The following is a 15,004-nucleotide window of genomic DNA, read 5'->3' on the forward strand; positions in this document are numbered from 1 at the left end:
CAAACTGCTCAAACCATGACAGGTTTGAAAGATAATCTTGCTAAATTTTCGTCTGCACTTAATGTTCATGAAAAAGGTAAATTTCCTTCATAACCTCTGCCTAATCCCAAGGATCATCATTCACAAACTGGAACTTCTGGAACTCAACCGATGGATCAGGTAAAATCTTTTATTACCCTTCGAAGTGGTAAGGTTGTGGAAAAATCTATTCTTGAACCTTGTGAAGATGATGATAAATCAACTTCAAAGGGTAAGGAAGTGGAACTCATAACTTGCGAAGAAGAGGTTCAACAGACAGTGTCACCACCATTCCCTCATGCATTGAAAAATACAAAAAAATCAAATTTGAATTCTGATATGTATGATATTTTTAAACGAGTAAAAGTTAATATTCCTTTATTCGATGCAATAAAACAGGCACCTTCATATGCCAAATTTTTGAAAGACTTGTGCACTGTGAAAAGAAAATTTAATGTGAAAAAGAAAGCATTTTTAGCCGAACAAGTAAGTGCAATCATTCAAAATAATAATACTTTGAAATATAAAGACACTGGTTGTCCTACTATTTCATGTATTATTGGAGAACGAAAGATTAAAAAAGCTGAAAGGATCGGTGAATCGGGTGAAGAGTGTTTAGAAGGGGGTTGAATAAACACTGCACGATTAAAATAATTCTTCGAAAAACTGATTTCAGTTGTATTACAAACTGAATCTAAACTATTCTTTCGGTCAACAACAATCAGTTAAACTGAATAAACAGTTGCGGAAAAACTAACTGACTGAAGGATAGAGTATCTAACTGAAAATAATAACTGAAGGTAATAACAACACAATTTGTTTCTGGATGTTCGGAGACTTGAACAACTCCTACGTCACCCCTTCTATCACGCAAATAGGATATTCACTAAAAGACTTTGATCAAATAAAAATCAGTGTACTGACCCACTTCTTGGACTTATCACTTTGCCAATACTGAAACTCTTAGCATACAACACTTTTACAGATCGTAACTGATCTTATCACAATTTAGAAATTCTATTAATCGATTACAGAGTGCTTATGAAAGCTCAAGAACGTAGTCTAGAAGACTACTGATAAAACTGATAAGCGTGAGCTTGATTTCTGAGTGTGAGCGGATATTTTTGCAGCGTAACAGCAAGTAAGATAACTGAGAATGCGATCATGCTTCAGCTGCTGTCTTCAACTATTTATAGGCTTCCCTTTCAACGGTAACATTAAAGATATTTGAATATTCTAACCGTTGATTGCCACGTCGATATATCCTGACAATAGTACACTGTTCATTTCTGAAATGCGGCGAGCCACTACTAGTTGCAGATGGCTGTACTATATGTCGGTTGTCGCTGTCAACTGATGACGTGTACAACTGAGAGATCAGCTAGTAAAGATCAGTTGACGAAGAAATATACTTTAGTTAAAGCGATCCGTTGACTGATGACGTGTTCAGTTACGTCGATTAGTTGGTCCAATTCAGTTGCTAGAATCAGTTGGTCAATCTTTTGTCAAACGCCGGAATTTCGTTTCCAACAATTTCCCCCTTTATGGTGTTTGACAAAACTATAGTGAAAGATACTTGACTGAATGCAAAGTAGATAAAATAATATGTCGGTTAACTGAATCAACCGAATTCTTATTTCTTCAAAATAAATACAATAGATACTGCGCCTATTATTGTTTCTTTTGCTTCTCTAAGATCTCCTTTATTTCTTCCCCCTTTTTGTCAAACTGTTCCATCTTGAGAGATATCTTCCCAACATCAGTAGAAAGGAGCTTGACAGAGGTTAAGATGTTATCGATAGCAGTAGTCATAGAGAGTTGTAGCAGTTCGACTTTTCTTGACATAATTGACTCCATGCTGTCTACCCGTCGGTTAATAGAGTTTTGAATGGCAGTCAAACTTGAAATAATTCCTCTATTTTTCTGAATGTCGTTGACGGCGAAAGAAAGAGCGGAAACAGCAGATTTAATATCCTTCAGACTTTTTAACGATTCCTGATTATCGTCCAACTTCAGAGTATGCGATAATTGAGTATTTTGAATCTTCGAGATGGCAGAAATCATTTGACTCATACTGTCTTGCATATTTTGAACCTCTTCAAAAATAAGATCAAAATCTGCGGAAGATGGGGGATGAGATTGTCGAGAAGTGCTTGGTTCACTTGTAGTGTGTTCAGAGATTATCAAGGCTTGATCAGTTGAGATTGTTTCAGCAGCGTCTCGAACTGAAGTATCAGCAGTAGTAATTTCTCCTTGATCCCGAGGTGGTGAAGGAGGATTTGGTTCAGCAGATGGTGACAAATCAGAAACTGGTGCCTCTAAAGGGTGATCAATGGAATTGACTGGCACATCAGTTGAAGGGATTGAAGAATCAAGTGGCACATCAGTTGAGATAACTTGATCAGTAGATGGATCTGACTGAACATGTTCTTCGGTAGAAATAATTGCTTCTGGAGTGATTTGATCAGCAGATGGATCAACTTCGTCAGAAATGGGGGCACTGATCTGTGATTCTTCCACAACGGCCTGAATAACTTCATCGATGTGTGCGAAGGAAAGCTCAGCATCAGTATACATTTGTTGTTCAACAGTAGGTGAAAGAGGCTTATCATGAGCTGGCTCTTCAGTTGGAATAAGAACTAAAGCTGATGATGGTTCTGTTCTGTCAGGGGGTGCTTCCTCCAATATTTCCTCGTCATCATCATCTGAATCTTCTTGATAGAGAACCAGTTCTTGATTCGTTTCCCAGAACTTGATTTGGGATAGCAGTCCTATGAGATTAGTGTCGAGCTGAGTGATTACAGCTTGATCAGCGTAGGCAGTAGGACTGGTAGGTAAGTAGTTGGTCTTTAGCTTGGCAACAATTTGAGCCAACTTCTTCGATCTTGTCTGATCAAAAAGATAACTTTTCCTCCCCATAGCTTGAGCAATCGAGGCAGCTTTGACTGTCCTGAGCACAAAGGCCTCCAGTTTGATGAATTTGCTCAGTTCGGACTTCTTTCTCAATTGCTTGGCGAAAACTTCAGTGCGGTAGGCTGTCCAAGCATCATAGGACTTAATTTTTGAGGCAACAAAACTGTTAACTTTCGCCCATACAAGATCAATATGAGTCTGAATTGGATTGGAGGGTCTGGACTCTGCAATCAACTTTCCTTTCCCTTTATCAGTACTCAAAAGATGAGGAATTTTCAGTCCTGTTCGAGTAGATTCCACCTGCTCTACAAATTTTATGCCTTTAGGTCTAGCAGGTGCCACAACAGTAGGACGAGATATCTGAATCAGAGGAGCTTTGATCCTAACTGATTCCTTTGTGGTACTAATTGAAGCTTCTTGTGGAATGACCTGCAGAGGAACTGCTTCTATAGGCTGCTGATCAGTTGAAGAAATCATTGCGTCAATAGGAATGGAGACCTCCGAAGTTGTTTTAACCCTTTGGGTTCTTGGTTTCCTTGTAATCTGTGGGGATGGAGTCTTTTCTGACTCAGATGTACTCAACACTAATTTTCTTTTGGTGGCCTTCAGTTGACCCAAGGTTTTGGCCTTCTTAACTGATTTAGGAGCTGCTAACTGAGTCTCAATCTCCTGTTTGATTTGCACAAACTGACCAGGAGTTATATCCATTTTTGTTTTGGGTGGCATCGTATTCTTTGCATTGAACACTTTAAATTTTGATGACCTTTCAGAATCATCAGCCACAAACCCCTTGACTTTCAACATATAACTGATTTGAACAGCAAATCCTTTGGACTGTTTTGAGGATAAAAACATATTCTTCAGAATGGTAAAGATAAGGTGCTTCCAGTTAAGTTTGCGGTCAGCCATAATAGCAGAAATGGCTTGAAATTTTTCCAAGGTGAGGGCAGCAAATGATCCAACTTTTGCCAAAAGCCCCTTAGCAACTACATCAGCAAGCAACTGAATTTCATGCTTCAGTTCTTTCTTAGGATCGGAAACCTTAATCTTCCGTCCATCAGCAGAGAGAAGAGTTTGCATTTCTTCAATATCATATGCCTTAACATCCGAAAGTTGTGCCACACCATCAGAGGGTAAAGAAAATACATCCCCAAGAGAGTCTTCAGAGATGGTCAGCGACTGACCATTGACAGTAGAGATAATGTTACCTTCAGAATCAATCATCCCAGGGGAGTAGAAATCCTGAAGTTCTTTGGGATAAATGTCCTGCGAGGATTGTCCTAAAAATGTTTTGAGTCCAGCAGCTTCAAGTTTCTGAAACACCTTCTTGACTTCAGCATCGCCGAAGGATAAGATGGATCCAAAATTAATGGCCATAGAGTTCAGCATAAAAGCGAGAATTTGGGTTGCCATTGATAACTGATTGAGTTCCTGAAAGAAAATTCGAAGGATGAAATAGTTCTTGCTCTCAAAAGTTTGTGGATAAATGTAAGGTGAAACTGAATCAAGGCGGGTAATGGTACATATGTACGTGACCATTCAAATTCTGGACACGTGTCAGTCCGTAGAAATTTGGAAAAAGTAGAGTGTGTACGTGTGCTATAAGCGTGTGTACAATTTGAGCGGTAAAAAATGAGTCCACGTCATAAACTGAAATTCATCATGAGTTTAGCAGACAGTCATGTCATTGATTTGGAATAAAATAGATTTAATTAGTTAACTTATATGAGAAGATTAGTGAGGTATTCAACTGAATGATCAGTTAGTAAAACTAAGTCCTTTCAGTTGAAAATGCACTAACAACTGTCTTCTCAGTTAACCTCTTAGACCATTATTCCCCCTTAATAAATGCAAAAAAAAATGACGGTAATAGACAGAAATGATTAAAGGAGAGCCTGGTGCTTGGCAGAGTAATCGTCACTTAAAGAAGTGTCCTTTCATTTCCCTCATCTTGGCCTATAAATAAGAGTAAGATGGTTAGTCACAGCTATCTCAGCAAATAATTTCATAGAGAAGAAGAATGGCCGGTGCTGGAAGCTCAAGCGTCTCTCCGTTTTCACTGCAAGCCAGAAAGGAGGCCATAGAGGACGAAGTCTTTTACTCAAACCTTTCCTACTGGGAGGAGTTGCAGGAGTTGGAGTTCCGGTACTACTTTGGACGGGTCACCACCTTCAAACGGATGGCCCAACTAAGAGAAGTGCGGGAGCTCTTGAATGTTCCTGCAGGGGTGGACGTCTTCAAGGATGGACATCTCTATCAACTCTTTCTTCGGAAGGAGCTGGAGATCCTCCACCGCATTGCTTCCTCCCACAGTTTCTGCAAAACCTCTTCTTCAGCACTAGCTTCTTGGTTGAATATGTGGATAGCTGATGTGGAGGAAAAAAATATGAAAATGTAACCCGCTTCCATTAATAAAATGTTTATTTTGTTTTATCATTGTTCTCCTTTGTTCCTGCTTGCAATCTTCTGTATGAGATACAAACACAAGAACTACTGAAGCGCTAACTGACATTAGTAAAAAAAAATTCATATGAATAAGCAACTCATTTAAGTAATCAGAAGAAGACAGTAAGGCTAACATATGAATTACAAGCAATAATAATTAATTAGGATAAATCAATTAATCCAAGTATATTGCGGAAATGAGAAAACTTAGTCTCAGCCAATGGTTTGGTGAAGATGTCAGCCGCTTGCTGTTCAGTTGATACGTATTCCAATCTGATGTTCTTCTTTAAAGCATGATCTCTGATGAAGTGATGTCTAACATCTATGTGCTTAGTCCTGGAATGAAGAACTGGATTATACGTAATAGCAATTGTACTCGTGTTTTCACAGAGTATTGGCGATTCCTTTGCTTCAACACCATAATCTTTCAGTTGTTGCTGAATCCAGAGCAGTTGGGCACAGCAGCTTCCAGCAGCAAGATATTCTGCTTCAGTTGTGGAAGCTGCTATGGATGTTTGCTTCTTACTGAACCAAGAAATCAGTCTGTCTCCTAGAAACTGACATGATCCACTTGTGCTTTTTCGATCAAGCTTACATCCTGCATAGTCTGCATCTGAATAGCCAACTAAATTGAAAGATGAATCTTTAGAGTACCATAAACCAACATTTTGCGTGCCTTTAAGATATTTCAAGATACGTTTGGCAGCAGAAAAATGTGATTGTTTAGGATTAGCTTGAAATCTTGCACACATACATAAAAAAAACACAATATCAGGACGACTAGCAGTTAGGTACAGTAATGAACCTATTAAACCTCTGTAAAGCGTCGTCTCAACTGACATTCCCCCTTGATCAGTGTCTAATTTAGCTGATGAGCTCATAGGGGTGCTTGCAGCTGAACATGATTCCATGCCAAATTTCTTCTGTAATTCCTTTGTGTATTTAGTTTGACTGATAAAAGTTCCTGAATCCAGTTGTTTCACTTGTAGACCAAGGAAGAATGTTAGTTCACCCATCATGCTCATCTCGAATTTCTCCTGCATTAACTTGGAAAACTTCTCGCATAATTTGGGGTTAGTTGACCCAAAAATAATATCATCAACATAGATTTGAACAAGTAAGATATGATCATTCTTGGAAAATTTGAACAATGTCTTATCAACTGATCCAACAGAAAAGTCATGATCAGTTAGAAATTTTGAAAGGGTTTCGTACCAAGCTCTTCGAGCTTGTTTAAGGCCGTATAAGACTTTGTTCAAATGATAGACATGATCAGGAAGGTGATGATTGACAAAACCTGGGGGTTGTTCAACGTAGACTTCTTCCTGCAACTGGCCGTTCAGAAATGCACTTTTTACGTCCATTTGGTAGACTTTGAAGTTTTTGAATGAGGCATAGGCTAGGAATATTCTGATTGCCTCCAGTCTTGCAACTGGTACATAAGTCTCATCATAATCAATTCCTTCTTCCTGCCTATATCCTTGTGCTACCAACCTTGCTTTATTGCGCACAACTGATCCATCTTCGTTTAGTTTGTTCCTGTACACCCACTTTGTACCTATCACAGTTTTTGAGAGTGGTCTTGGAACTGAGTTCCAGACATTGTTATGGATAAACTGATTTAGCTCTTCTTGCATTGCATTTATCCAGTTAGGATCGGCAAGAGCTTCATCAGTTTTCTTTGGCTCCAGTTGAGACACAAAAGCTGTATGTATAAATAAATTAAGCATTTGATTTCTTGTTCTTACCGGATCAGATGGATTACCTATCACTAATTCTGGAGGATGTGATTTCTTCCATCTAAGTTCAGCATATGTGTCTTCTGTATCAGCAATTTCCTCAGTAGGCAACTGAATGTTTTCAGTTTCAGTTGGAGCTAATTCAGTTGGAAACTGATTCTCATTAGTATGCTCCACTAACTGATTGTCAAGATTTGCTTCCAATTCAGCTGATTGATCCAATATGTCAGGTTCAGGTGTTTGGAGATTGTTTTGATTAAGATGGATATCTTCTTCATCATCATCATCGTCTAAGCTTATATCTGTAAATCTATCAGCTAGCTCAACTGTATCAGTTGGCTTAGAAGTTAGTGTAGACTCATCAAACACAACATGAATGGATTCTTCAACATTCAAAGTATTTTTGTTGAAGACTCTATAGGCTTTACTTACTGAAGAGTAACCAAGAAATATTCCTTCTGCAGATTTAGCGTCAAAGGCTGTTAAATGGATTTTACCATTGACAAGTATAAAACATCTGCAGCCGAATATTTTGAAGTAAGAAACCACACTTTTTCTTCCATGCCCGATCTCATAAGGTGTTTTCATATGATTCTTATTAATCATTGATCTGTTTTGAGTATAACACGCAGTGTTCACTGCCTCTGCCCAAAACCTTTGAGAGATAGAGGAATCAGCAAGCATTGTTCTAGCAGCCTCTTTGAGGGTCCGATTTCTCCTTTCAGCTACACCATTTTGCTGAGGAGTTCTGGCTACTGAGAGCTCATGCTTGATTCCGGTATTCTCTAAATAATTTGAAAAAATTTGATTGATAAATTCAGTTCCTCGATCGGACCTGATTCTATCAATTCCAACTGATTTTTCCTTTAATAATCTTTTGAAAAGCTTAATCAGTTGAGCAGCAGTTTGGTCTTTGGACTTGAGAAATATAACCCAAGTGAATCTTGAAAAATCGTCTACAACCACCAAGGTGTATTTCATTCCCCCTAAGCTCATGACTGCTATAGGACCAAATAGATCCATATGTAACAGTTCTAAGCATCGGGAAGAAGATTTACGACCCTTGTTCTTAAAAGAGGATTTGATTTGTTTACCAAACTGACATACTGAGCAAATTTTGTCTTTGATAAAATCCATTTTGGGCAATCCAGTAACAAGATCGTGGTTACTCAAATATGCAATAGATTTGAAATTTAGGTGGTTCAATCTCTTATGCTACAACCAGTTTTTAAAAGATTTTGAGGCAATAAAACATACTGGTGCATAAGGTTGATCATTCCAACTGACTTTGTAAGTGTTTCCACACCTTTTGTCAGTTAGGATGATCTCTTCAGTTGAATTTTTGACTGAACAAGAGTGTTTGTCAAACTGAACTGAGAATCCATTATCGCATAACTGACAAATGATGATCAGATTATACTTGAGATTCTCAACTAATAAAACATCATTAATGGTGAAATTACCATGAATAAGCTTACCCTTAACCACAGTTTTACCTTTAGAGTTATCTCCAAAACTGATGTTTGGTCCAGTGTACTTAGTCAGTTGAGATAATAAATTTGAATCTCCAGTCATGTGGCGTGAACATCCACTGTCCAAATACCATATAGATCCAATGCTTGTACCTATTACCTGCAATCAAACACAAGATAAGATTGTGGTACCCTTTTCTATTTAGGTCCAAAGTTGATTAGTCCTTTAGGAATCCAAACTTGGATCAGTCTAACTGACCGTCCAGTTGCTGTATTCCAAATTATCTTTCCAGGCCTGTGTGTGATGCAAACACGGATGGTCAAGCTCCAAGGAAAGCATGGAACCCTTTAGAGTTGCCGGAGGGACCAATCACGAGGGGACGATCGAAGAAATTCAAGGAAGCATTGCAGGGGCTTATGAGAAAGGAGGAAGGACCGCTAAGTGCTGGAGGGTTTTCGATGCATGTGAGTGAGTTTGGAAGTCACAAGAACATTATTCAAGTGATAAATGAAGAAGAGGCCAGAAGCATCGGCGCCCGAGCGGCCAAAGATTACCGCCCGAGCGCCACATGTACTGCCCGCGGAGAAAACTTACAGAAAGCCTCGCGCCCGAGCGGTAATAATCTACCGCTCGAGCGCGAATAGTCCAGAGCCCTCGACGCTCGAGCGGTAATTTCCTACCGCCCGAGCGCGCGTCTTTTTCGAGAATATTTTAATTTCCTACTTTAGAGTTTTATTTTGTGAGGTAACTAGATTCTAGTAATATTTTTGATATGTAACCCATATTGGACGAAATTTTACACACAATTCAGATTTCATTATTTTGATTTTTATCAAAGTTTAGAGTTTTTCTCTCAAACGATCAAAGCTTCGCTTTGTTATTCGGAAATCAAACTTATCAAAGTTTTTAACTTTGTGGCGTTTGTCGATCGTGCTTGTGCGGATTGTCGTCGACTAGTTTTTCGAAGGTTCGTTATAATTTCGATTGTTTATCTCGTGATTATTTGTTGCTAGACTCTTCATAGTTTAGATGTGAATATCACAACACACACACTTGATTCAAAAGATCGGGACAACACCGATCCTTTGTTTGATATTGAATTGAGGGCGCGATTCGATTTTAAATCGTGTTTGCTATTCATTCGTACAAAGATTCACATCATTTGGTATCAGAGCATAGGTTTATTGAAATCAAGTAAGTTATCTTGTTATATTTCAGATCTGTGTTATTTCTGCAATCATTTTCAGATCTGTTTCGTTCTATCGTTATTCAATTTTCGTGAAACAGTGTTTCTCGCAAATTATGTCAATTTTCTTCATTTTTTTGGGATTTTCGAGTTGTACTCAGCCTAAAAAAAAGTACAAAATTTCGAAAATTTGCCTACGCAATTGTTTTGGTATATTGTTCTATTCCTTTTAGAGAGTCATATTCAATTGTCTCTCACAGTCAAAAAAAAAATTTATTCCCTATATTCGAATTTCTTGTCTACACAGTCCAAGTGAGTCGGTCGCATTTGTTCACAAGTTTGAACCTTGATTGTTTGATATACCCAGAATACAAAGCTTGAGCACTTCCAAGAGAGCTCTCAAAATTTGAGTGATACACTTGAGTGTGAGTGACTTTTCTTTGGAGTGAACGGTGAGTATTTGTTGTGAGCAAACAAAATTGTGAGAAAAGGCGAGTGAATTTATTTGGAGTGACCGTGAGCATTTGGGTGAGGATTATTTTATTTCTAATAACCTTTTCTTGCAGGTACAAATTGACATTAAATGGAGAGGGAGGTAGGAGGTAGTTCGAATTCGTGGTTGTCTAAGGCCCAAATAGATGCGTTGTTTGGGGATTTTAGTAGGATGATGATGACCCAAATGGAGTCGTGCATGAAAGGTTGGATAAAATTGAGGTTAGTGTTAGTGGGGGAAAACCTAAGCCTAGGGATTTGGGTAGAGATGATGAGGAGTATGATCTGGGAGGAGGCGATGAGAGTCAAAATGAGAATTGGGGTAGGAATGGAGGAGGTAGAGGATTTGGTAGAGGAAAAAAGGAAGCCATGCAGGGTAGATATGAGGAGACTAGGGAAGATGGTCACATGGGTAGCATTAAGATGAAAATTCCATCGTTCCATGGGAAATCTGACCCGGAGGCATACCTAGAGTGGGAAAAGAGGGTAGAGTTCGTATTTGAATGTCACCACTACTCCGAGCAAAAGAAGGTGAGGTTGGCGGTGGTTGAATTCTTAGACTATGCTCTCATTTGTTGGGATCAATTAGTGACCACTAAAAGGAAGTATAATGAGAGACCCATTTAGTCTTGGGATGAGATGAAGAGGGTCATGAGGAAGAGGTTTGTGCCTAACCACTACTATAGGGAGATGTTTAAGAGGTTACAAACTTTGAGGCAAGGAGCTAAGAGTGTGGAGGACTACTATAAGGAGATGGAGGTAGTCATGATTAGGGCAAATACCGAGGAGGATAGTGAGGCGACCATGGCACGTTTTCTTTGTGGTTTGAACAGAGAGATTCAAATAAAGTGGAGCTTAGGCACTACTTGGATCTAGACGAGATGGTGCAAATGGCCATAAAGGTGGAGCAACAACTCAAAAGGCGTGGAGTTGGCCGCGCCAATCAAGGTGGGAGTTCGTCAACTTCTTGGCGACCAAACGTGGCAAAACGTGATGAAAGCAAGTTGTGGACAAAGACCAAGGTTGAGACTAAGCAAGAGGCGCCTAAACAAGGAGTGCAAGGTAAATCTGAAACTCCTCTTAATCGAGCTAGAGATACTAGATGTTTTAGGTGTCAAGGGTTGGGTCATATTGCTAGTGAGTGTCCTAATAAGAAGGTGATGATTTTAAATGACTATGGTGAGTATGAGTCGCATAGTGAGGGTGATGATGATGATGAGATGCCTGCGTTAGAGGATCCTGATGAGGAATATGAGGCGGTTGTAGGTTAGGTATTAGTGACTAGGCGTATCATGAGTGCCCAAGTCAAGGAGGAGGAGACTAACCAAAGGGAAAACTTGTTCCATACTAGGTGTTTTGTGAATGGCAAGGTTTGCAATCTTATCATAGATGGGTGAAGTTGTACTAATGTGGCTAGTAGTGAGATGGTAGAAAAATTGGGTTTACCTACATTAAAGCATAGACAACCATATAGGCTTCAATGGTTGAATGATTGTGCGGAGGTGAAGGTGAACAAACAAGTTTTGGTGTCCTTTTCTATTGGGAAGTATGTTGATGAGGTCTTGTGTGACGTTGTACCCATGCATGCATGTCATATTTTGTTGGGTAGACCTTGGCAATATGATAGGCGTGTGTCACATGATGGGTTTAAGAATAAGTACTCATTTGTCTTGAAGAAGGAAACCATTGTATTACTTCCTTTGTCTCCAAAGCAAGTGTTGGAGGACCATTTGAAAAAAAAGAAGAGAGATGAGGCAGAAAGAAAGAGTGAAATAAAAAGTGAGGTGGCCTTGGAGAATAAAAAAGAAATGGCTGAAAAAAAAAGAGTGATCAAAAGAGTGAGATAGCCATACAAAAAAAGAATGAGAGGAAAGAGGCCAAAAAGAAAACATATATGGCCCAAAAAGGTGAGTTGAAACACTTGATGCACACACATGAACCACTTGTGTTGATTCTTTATAAAGAGGTCCTATTTAACACAAGTGATATAGCCGGATCCCTTCCGAGCATTGTTGTTTCACTCTTGCAGGAATTTGATGATATATTTCCGGAGGAGCTACCTCAAGGACTACCACCATTGAGGGGGATTGAGCACCAAATTGATTTGGTACCCGGAAGTGCATTGCCAAATCGTCCAGCTTATCGGAGCAATCCGGAGGAGATCAAGGAGCTTCAACGGCAGGTAAGTGAGTTGTTAGATAGGGGTTTTGTGCGTGAGTCCATGTCACCTTGTGCCGTACCTGTTTTATTAGTTCCTAACAAAGATGGCTCATGGCGTATGTGTGTAGATTGTAGGGCAATTAATAACATTACCATTAAGTAGAGGCATCCCATACCTAGACTAGATGATATGTTAGATGAATTGCATGGTGCTTGCATATTTAGCAAAATTGATTTGAAGAGTGGTTATCACCAAATTAGGATGAGGGAAGGTGATGAGTGGAAAACTGCTTTTAAAAACCAAATACGGGTTATATGAGTGGATGGTCATGCCTTTCGGCTTAACTAACGCTCCTAGCACCTTTATGAGGTTAATGAACCATGTTTTGCGTGCGTACATAGGAAAATTTGTTGTTGTTTATTTTGATGATATCCTAGTATATAGCAAAGACTTGGATGAGCATGTTGGTCACTTGAAACTTGTGCTAATCACACTAAGGGCTGAAAGTCTATATGCTAACTTAAAGAAATGTGATTTTTGTACAAACAAACTTGTCTTTCTTGGTTTTGTGGTAAGCTCACAGGGGATACAAGTTGATGAAGACAAGGTAAGTGCTATTCGAGATTGGCCAGTGCCTACTACTGTTGGTCAAGTTCGAAGCTTCCATGGCCTTGCAAGCTTCTATAGGAGGTTTGTAAAGGATTTTATCACATTGGCAGCACCAATGACAGCGGTGATTAAGAAGAACGTTCCATTCTGTTGGGGCGAGGAGCAAGAGAAGTCTTTTAATCTTATTAAGCAAAAATTAATTAATTCTCCTTTACTTGTTTTACCTGATTTTTCTAACACTTTTGAAATTGAATGTGATGCTTCAGGGGTAGGTATCAGTGGAGTTTTGATGCAAGGTGGACGGCCGGTGGCATACTTTAGTGAGAAGCTCAATGGAGCAGCGCTGAATTATCCCACGTATGATAAGGAGTTCTACGCACTTGTGAGGACCTTAGAGACGTGGCAGCACTACTTGAGGCCTAAGGAGTTTGTGATTCACACGGATCATGAGTCTCTTAAGCACCTTAAGGGGCAGCAGAAGTTGAACAAGCGGCATGCCAAGTGGGTAGCATTCATTGAAACATTCCCCTACATCATAAAGTACAAACAAGGTAAGGAAAATATAGTGGCCGACGCACTATCACGGAGGTACGTACTAATCTCTACCTTGGAGTCAAAAATTTTGGGGTTTGAGCATGTGAAGGAATTGTATGTGCTAGATGAGGATTTTAAGAGCTTGTTTGAAACTTGTATGCATGGTCCACATGAAAAAATTTATTTGCATCATGGTTTCTTGTTTAGAGAAGATAGGTTGTGCATTCCTAAATCATCCATTCGTGAACTACTTGTTAGGAAGGCACATGGGGGTGGTTTGATGGGACACTTTGGTGTGGCTAAAACTTTAAGTGCACTGCATGAACATTTATATTGGCCACACATGAAACGTGATGTTGAGCGTGTTTGTGAGAAGTGCATAACTTGTAGACAAGCTAAGTCTAGGACACTACCACATGGATTATATACACCACTTCCCGTCCCTAGTGAACCTTGGGTTGATATCTCTATGGACTTTGTTTTGGGGTTACCTAGGACAAAGAAGGGGAGGGACTCTATATTTGTTGTTGTGGATAGGTTTTCTAAAATGGCACACTTTATTGCTTGTCACAAGACTGATGATGCATCTAACATTGCGGATTTGTTCTTTAGAGAAGTCGTTAGGTTGCATGGCATGCCTAGGACTATTTTGTCTGACCGTGATGTTAAGTTCTCAAGTTACTTTTGGAAAACACTATGGGCTAAACTTGGAACTAAATTACTATTTTCTTCGACCTGTCATCCTAAAACGGATAGTCAAACTGAGGTAGTCAATAGGAAGTTAGGAACTTTATTACGTGCTATTCTTAAGAAGAACTTAAAGAATTGGGAAAATTGCTTGCCATTTGTTGAGTTTGCATATAATCGTTGCGTGCATTATACTACTAGCTATTCGCCATTTGAAATTGTATACGGTTTTAATCCTTTGACTCCGTTGGATTTAATGTCCTTACCTGTGAGTGAAAGGTTAAACTTGGACGGCAAAAAGAAGGCTGAATTTGTTAGGGGGTTGCATGAAAAGGCCAAAGCCAACATTGAGAAGAAGAATGAACAATATGCTAAGCAAGCCAACAAAGGGAAGAAGAAGGTGATATTTGAGAAGGGGGATTGGGTGTGGCCACACTTGAGAAAGGAAAGGTTCCCCGAGAAGAGACGTTCAAAGCTATTACCTAGGGGTGATGGACCATTCCAAATCCTTGAAAGGATCAATGACAACGCCTACAAACTCGATCTACCGGGTGAGTATAACGCGAGTTATACTTTTAATGTTAGTGACTTGTCGTTGTTTGATGTAGGTGACGAACTAGATTTGAGGACAAATCCTTTTCAAGAAGGGGAGGATGATGCAAACACGGATGGTCAAGCTCCAAGGAAAGCATGGGACCCTTTAGAGTTGCCGGAGGGACCAATCACGAGGGGACGATCGAAGAGATT

Source organism: Primulina eburnea, chromosome 5, assembly GCF_022965805.1.
Source record: "Primulina eburnea isolate SZY01 chromosome 5, ASM2296580v1, whole genome shotgun sequence".
NCBI lineage: Eukaryota > Viridiplantae > Streptophyta > Magnoliopsida > Lamiales > Gesneriaceae > Primulina > Primulina eburnea.